The sequence below is a fragment of the Phaenicophaeus curvirostris genome, chromosome 20 (assembly GCF_032191515.1).
Source record: "Phaenicophaeus curvirostris isolate KB17595 chromosome 20, BPBGC_Pcur_1.0, whole genome shotgun sequence".
Lineage (NCBI taxonomy): Eukaryota > Metazoa > Chordata > Aves > Cuculiformes > Cuculidae > Phaenicophaeus > Phaenicophaeus curvirostris.
Genome location: NC_091411.1, coordinates 3962498 through 3969834, shown reverse-complemented (window position 1 = coordinate 3969834; position 7337 = coordinate 3962498). Strand labels below are relative to the sequence as shown.

Below are 7337 nucleotides of genomic sequence, written 5' to 3'. Positions count from 1 at the left end.
TTTACTGAAGTCCAGGAAGATACATCCACAGCCTTTCCCTCATCCAGTAGCCGAGTCACTTTGTCATAGAAGGCGATCAGGTTTGTTTGGCAAGACCTGCCTTTTGTGAACCCATGTTGACTGGGCCTGATCACCCGGTTCTCTTGCATGTGCTTCATGATAGCACTCAAGATCACCTGCTCCATGACTTTCCCTGGCACTGAGGTCAGACTGACAGGCCTGGAGTTCCCTGGATCCTCCCTGTGACCCTTCTTGTAGATGGGCACAACATCAGCCTCCAGTCCAGTGGGACTTCCCCAGTCTTCCAGGACTGTTGGAAGATGATGGAAAGGGGTTTGGCCAGCACATCCGCCAGCTCCTTCAATACCCTTGGGAGAATCCCATCCGGCCCCATAGACTTGTGGGTGTCTAGTCGGGCTAGCAAGGCTCTGACCACCTCCTCTTGGATCACGGGAGCCTCGTTTTACTCCTCTAGCTCCTGGGTTTGTACACAGAGGGAACAACTTTCTTTACAATTAAAGACTGAGGCAAAGAAGGGTCCTTTGGGTGTCCTTTGGGTGTCCTCTGGGTGTCTCAGTGTCCAGCTCTTCTGGGAAGGGTGAAAAACCTCCTTTTCCATCAGTAGAACATGCTGTGCGGTGTGCGCCTATGGAAGTAGAAAGACATTTACATAAAGACATCAAAGAACGAAACAAAGAAGTTTGCTGGGAGATTGAAGGCAGGAATTCAAGAACGGACAAGATTAGATTTTTCAGCAGAAGCCTGCATAAATTGAGACTGACATTGCTGAGGTTCCTGGGTTACATTAATTCAACATAACCTGAAGAAGAAATTATATGAATATCAATGGAAATGCACAGATCTTTTGTACACTATGATTGAGATCAAAGACAGAAACACCAAATTTAGTTCCACAGAGGGCAAACAAAACAGGACCCACAGTGGCTATGTCCTTGTGGATAAGAAATACAGCTTTGAAAAAAGCTTTTTTTAGAGTGAACTGTTCTAGTGAAGATAGTGGCAGACACAGTATTGTGCCTGACATTTAGCTTTGTAGGGATAAAGAAGGACTGTCATTCAAGGCTGAATATTTTTATTTTACTTTTTCATTCTCCTGTGACTTATATATTTTCCCCGGGTAACGTAAATGAACAGCCATTTTTTCCAGAGGTGATCATGCCCTGGTGGTCATGACTGTTGTGTGACACAGTGATGCCTCAATTTCCTCATCTCACTGTTACTGTTTCTCCTTGGATATATCCTATTATTGAGATGGTTCTCAATCCTTAGGTCATCAGGTGATTCCCAAACATGCTGCATTTTATCATTACATTGCCAAACATGGTGCATTAATTATGCTTATTTGGTGGCTGCCACTTTCAGAAGGGTGATGTCAAAAGGCGGGTGTCGTTTTTCACAAGAACTGCAATGAATAACCTCCCAGCACCACCTGCTAATGAGGCTCACACTCCTGTATCATAAGTGCCCCGAGTCATTTTCCTTGCCTTTAGCTAAAGGTATCTATCTAGACCAACAGACTTGTCTAGAGTGTTTCTATAATCCCTCTGTGATACAGGTTGGGGACACCAACATTACCAAACTGGTTCACTCAACCTAACTCAACTCTTTGAAGCAAGGATGAATCACTTGCCGAGAACGCACAATTTACCTTACAAAATGCTTGCTTTCTGTACTGGCCTAGGGAAGCAAGAAGCATTTAATCCAGCACATATAAGAAAATCTTGCTCCACGTCAATGAAAAACCAAGCAACTCTGAAAAGTCACTGAAGAAAAATGCTCATCCAGAGCTTTAAATCAGCATCAGTATAAATTAGAATAATCGTAATTGCTTAGGGCTGGGGTCTCAGCAGCTCTGCTTAGAGATGTTGATTGCAGCCAAGAGCTACTGCTGCTCCATGGGGGGAATTTGCAGCTTTTCTTAGGGTGACTTTTTTGTCTTTAACTGTAGTTATGGGAGACTAGAAAGCAGCTACTGATTGCAGGTGTCCCAGGCCCAAGCTTGTAACCGAAACCTACCAGTAGCTCCAAGCTGACCTTGCGCTAATTGCCATGAATTACAAGCCCTAGATGACTTTCATAATTTCAGGCTCTTGGAAACATCATTTGTGCCTCATTCTTAGGATTTCTAGCAATTCCACATCTGAGGACAAAACTCCTAACTCCCTGAGGAGACACAGTTTATTTCCTTCTTTTACCATTGATTTTTTGTGTAGATTTTGACATATCACTTAAGCTAAGATGCCCTTGGCTGCAGCTTTTCTGTGTGTGCTCAGGCTCCTGAGTCACGTCTGGTCAACTCTGTAGGGGCCTGGGGACCTCTTCAGGGAGACTTTGTGGGTGCCAATGCCTTGAAGAGGTTCCCTAGACTTGAGTGCATGGCTGTAATTAACCACCAAGCCCATATAGAGACACCGTTGGCTTCTGATGCTTCATTGCTTGTCTTTAACAGGGAGACAGAGGAGGAACACCAACATTGATCCACCTTAAATAGGTGCTCTGAGGATAAACCCATCTCAGACTATGAGGTACCCTAAGGTAGCTCTGATAGCTATGCCATATGCTACAGTGGAATCTTGCAAGCTCTTTCCTTCCGTGCACTGCAGGGATGGAAAAACTGAACAACTTCACAGTTTCTTCCCTTAGAAGAGGAGTGATTGAGTTTTATTATTTTGAGTAGGGTGAGCTACTGAAGCCTTTCAACTTGCCAGAATTATAAATGTACTTTCACCCTACATTCCTGCTCTTCCTGTTCTGTAAATACTGCATTTCAAGCTTGTTGCAATGTTGGCTTTTCGCTGCTTGTCATGTTATTTCCAGATATGGTTTGGTGTATGAATGCCACACTGAGCAGACTGTATTATTTCCCTCTTTATAAATCACAGAGAGATTTAGTCGCTGTCAGATGTAGAAAGCAATCTATTCATGTAGTCTTTGTTTTTAATCTGGATATGTTATACTACCAGCTAAATCCAGTCATAATGTAATTCTGCTCTTCTAGGGAAGTTTAACCAGACATGACGTGGTCCATATGAAGGTTTCATTGTTTTCCATCTGACCTCCAGATCATTCATGTCTCTTCAATCCAAAGCTTTCAATACACTTCTAACACACAAGGAGACCATATAATTGCATCTTAGATGCATCAAATAAGCTAGTTCACTTCTTACCATGGCCAATTACTAAAAGTTTCATATTCCTACACAGGAGAATTCTTATTGTTACATCCAAAAATTTCCAGAGTACTGCCTTTCGTAACATAGACCTTTACATCCACGTCTCCAAAGACATCTCTCCAAATCCCCATCCAGCCTGGCCTTGAACCCCTCCAGGGATGGAGCAGCCATGGCTTCTCTGGGCAGCCTGGGCCAGGGCCTCCCCACCCTCACAGCAAAATATTTCTTCCTGAGACCTCATCTCGATCTCCCCTCTTTCAGCTCTAAACCATTCCCCCTTGTCCTGTCCCTGCACTCCCTGATGAACAGACGCTTCCAGCTTATCTGTAGCCCCCTTTAAGTACTTTAAGGATAATACTCAGACCAGCAAGAGCAGACATCCTTCCCCGCCCTATTAACATACTTCAAAGTGATACAATCTTCTTTCTTTTGGATTTAGACCCCAGGGTAGGTACCAGAGTCTGAGTATATTTTTCTGTGGCTCAATATTTTATGACGCCGTTTGTATTACTCAGACACGCACTTTTTTCAGGAAATTATGAGAATTATGCTGGAAATAAAGACTTTTCTAGTGCTTTGTAACAGAAAACCGGAATTTCAGGTATCTGCAATTTCTAGGCATGCCAGAAAATCACATTGCAAATAAGTCTACAGTTTTTAATTTAAGCCATGTTATTACATATCACTTTTCCTTCAGCTTTGTGATTCATGCATTATCTTCACCATATCAGTCCGAAGCCATTAATCTGAATACAGAGGGGTTTAGTACCCAGAAAACAGTGTTTCCAGTGGGATTGATTCTTATCAGCAAGTGCTGCTGAATGATACCAAAGATTTTCCATGCTGCATGGGAAGAATTGTTACTGTTTGGACAGGCAATAACTCCCATTGAGCAAATACCTTCAATAACTGGAAGTTATTGCATTTTTATAACTGTTCCATTTGTACTGCTTCATTATTGCATTTTATTTTCTATCCTAATGCTTCTGGTTTCTTCTTGCACCTCAAAAAAGATGGATGGTGTACATCACCTGCGGTATAAAAACATGTTTTCTCCCCAACAGCTAATTTTCAGCTAATTTAATATACCTGTTTTTTCTATTGCCTTACCAGGCTTAGTGATTTAATTCTTTTGAATAAGGAACACAGTCACACAGCACGAATAAACAGTATGTAGTTTTCCAAGGAGATAATACTACACAACAGCAGCTCTAATCTTTCTCTTTTTTTCTCTTATTTTCCTCTTGTCTAATGTCTATTTTTACTCAGTAATTTTATTTGAGAAACAAAATGAGAAAAGAACATTGCTTTTCCTGGAAACACTCCAATATGTTTCAGGAACAGAAGGCTTAGATGAGACACAGCATCTCCCTCAAAAGACCATTTTAGGGAGACTGCCAACAATATCATCACAACAGTGTTAGAAGTGTGACAATGGAGCGACATTTACTTCATGCTGTGACCATCCTTTGGATTAGGATCACATAAATAGGCAAAGATCTTAATTAATGTGATTTAACACTTGCACACACCCCAACAAGCAACTCTGCCAACCTTGACCCAGGGACCGATGTCCCTTGGCTTGTGCTGAGATGTGGAGGACAAACGTAATGCTGAAGTGCAATACGAGAGAATGATTCACCAGAGGAAACTTAAAAACCTCTGACAACAAGGTGATTCATCCCTTGAGTGTTAATGGCATTTTGCATTAACCTCAATTTACTGATTTTGCATTTCCATATCAAGTGATTTACAAGTGCCCACATGTGTTCACAAGTTTACAGTGTGCACTTGGGTGCTGCTCAGCTGAAGTTAAAGGACTCAGTCTTTAATGGAATCTCTCTTAGTAGATAAGAAGTCCAGTAGCTTCTTTGCTATCTAAGATCCTTAATGAGGGGGGTACTAGCAATCACTCAGGATAATAAAATATACATTATAGTGCATCTTCTCTGAGCTGTCTCAGATCTTGAAAAGCTAAGGACGAGGTTCTGGTGTCAAACTACTTGGATGTAAACATGAATGATCATTGTGATGAGAAATGCGCCCAGCTCCCATTGAGGATAAAACCAGAAACTTCTAAAGGCACCTGTACACTTCACCCCCTGGATTTCAGGGACAGCTTGATGCCTATGTGTATTTGAAGAATTGACCTTTAATATCTTTCAAGAAAAGCTTATAGTTGTCATAGACTTCAATCAAGGGTGAATTCCCATTGAACACAGGGATGGGTTTTCAGTCCTCAGCAAGTTTATTTCCTTTCAGCAGAGGAGATAAATAAACATTCACAAGGAACTGAGATAATTTATGTTTTTCTGCCACAGAGAATCACTTGCAAATTCTACCAAGTTATAATTAGAACTGCTGGCTTTGTGGTTCACTTGTTTTCTCCCTCTTTGTCTTTTTATGCAAAGCTCTCTGCTGCAGAGGATGCAGCACATGCAAACACAGGGCAAGCATCTGCTATTTAGCCCCTTGAACCTGAGCTTGTGAGAATTGACGCAACATTGGTCAGAAGACATGAAAGCAGTGAGCTGGAAATCAGGCAAAATCAGACAGCGAGTGTAATAGGTTTTGTAGAGTGATGTTAGGAACTCCAGCATAACAGCATTGCATTAGAGTTATGTTTGAAGGGCAACACCACCTGCAAACCAGGTATGCAGTCACTGTACCCCAGGAACATCGATTTAATAGAGAGGTGCAGTGGTTTATTTCCTTCCTAAGACATAGCCTAAGATACGTCCTCTCATCCTGCAGTGTTACCTTGTTCAAAAATTACCAGCTGGCTTAACAATGCAACTGCCTTAGCTGAGCAGTATTTCACTGCTGCATTTCAAGGTATTTCACTCATCACTAGACAGGGATTATTCATAGATCCTGCTGTTGCCTGGAGCAACCTTAGGTGTTTACCTTTGCTCTCTTGGAACACTGTATAGTATGATATGACTGCATGAGCGGATGCTTTGTGCACCTATATATTATTATGTGATCTTCCTAGCAGATGTCAGCATTTCTAACTCACTAAACTTGGGATTTCCAATGCAGCACCACTGAGCTAACCAACTTTAGCTTAGAAATTAACAGGCCAAATTTAAGCTGGGTTCTATTTAGTGACACAGGGGATTAATTTGTCCTGTTTTCCCTCACTGGCCTTCACTGATCTCTTTTTCTTTTGTAGTTGTCATCAACTCTACAGTATCTGGTTGTCATAAGTAAGTTTAGCACAACCATTTTACAGTTTTGACCATGCACACCTACATGCAACCACAAAAGCCTACAAGCTCACAGAGAACCATGCTCTCCTCAAGACACCGACCATGATGTGGCATCCTTAAAACTACACCACCATTATCCCCTAGAAAGTCATCTTCCTTGCTGAGGAATGTATCTGCTCAGCTGTGAGCAAGAGATGTGGAAGCGTCTTTTTAAGAACAGCAGATCTTGCCAGACAATGCAAGATCTTTGTGGTCTGGGTTCTCCTGCATTTTAGAACTGTCACATTGTCAAGGATGGTTGGGAAGCAATGATGGTGTTAGGAGTCCTCCATATTCTGCTTCCCACAAGGTGGGGTTGCTGCTCTGTAGGACCGACTGCTTTAATGGGTCAAACAGTCTTTCACAGCCAAGACTGTATAAATCTGTCCCTTGCAAAAGAAAATTAATTTCCAGTACAAACCAGGGCAAGTGAGAACATTGCTGCCAGCAGCTGTGCAAAGTTTTGCACTGACCAGGCAAAACCTAGCACATGAGGATCCATCTCATCCAACCTGCCAGGACTGTGACAGATTTCCCGAGGAAGGGGGTTACACTATTGTCTTATCCTTAAGGAGAGGAGCCTATGACCTTTTCTCTCCTATTAAAGCAGATTGTGCTTGTTTCTATAGAAATAAGAGGTGCTCTGAAAAAACACTATTCCAGAAATCTATAGAAGCTTTTGTAGTGCTGTGCTGCAGTGATACTATTAAAAGATAGTAGTAATAATAGTAAGATGCCAAGGCTCTTTAATATCAGCTGTGTAAAGTATTGGGTTGAAACAGAAAAGTGTTACCTCTATTTTGGGAATCCTACAAGCCCAGATCAGAGAAATTTGGAGAACTAAACTCAATAAGTAACTCTGCCTGCTTTTTGTGTTCTCATTTTCTTCCCA

The 7337-nt window shown here is 41.8% G+C and overlaps 1 long non-coding RNA gene across 1 annotated transcript in view; it reads right to left on the bottom strand.

Annotated features, from left to right (window-relative positions):
- Nucleotides 1–439: 439 nt before the first annotated feature.
- LOC138729164 (uncharacterized) overlaps nt 440–7337 on the bottom strand; it is a 113893-nt gene continuing 106995 nt past the window's right edge. Inside the window, exon 3 of the long non-coding RNA XR_011338840.1 lies at nt 440–646. This is a non-coding gene — a long non-coding RNA (uncharacterized lncRNA). The remainder of the gene's footprint in view (nt 647–7337) is intronic.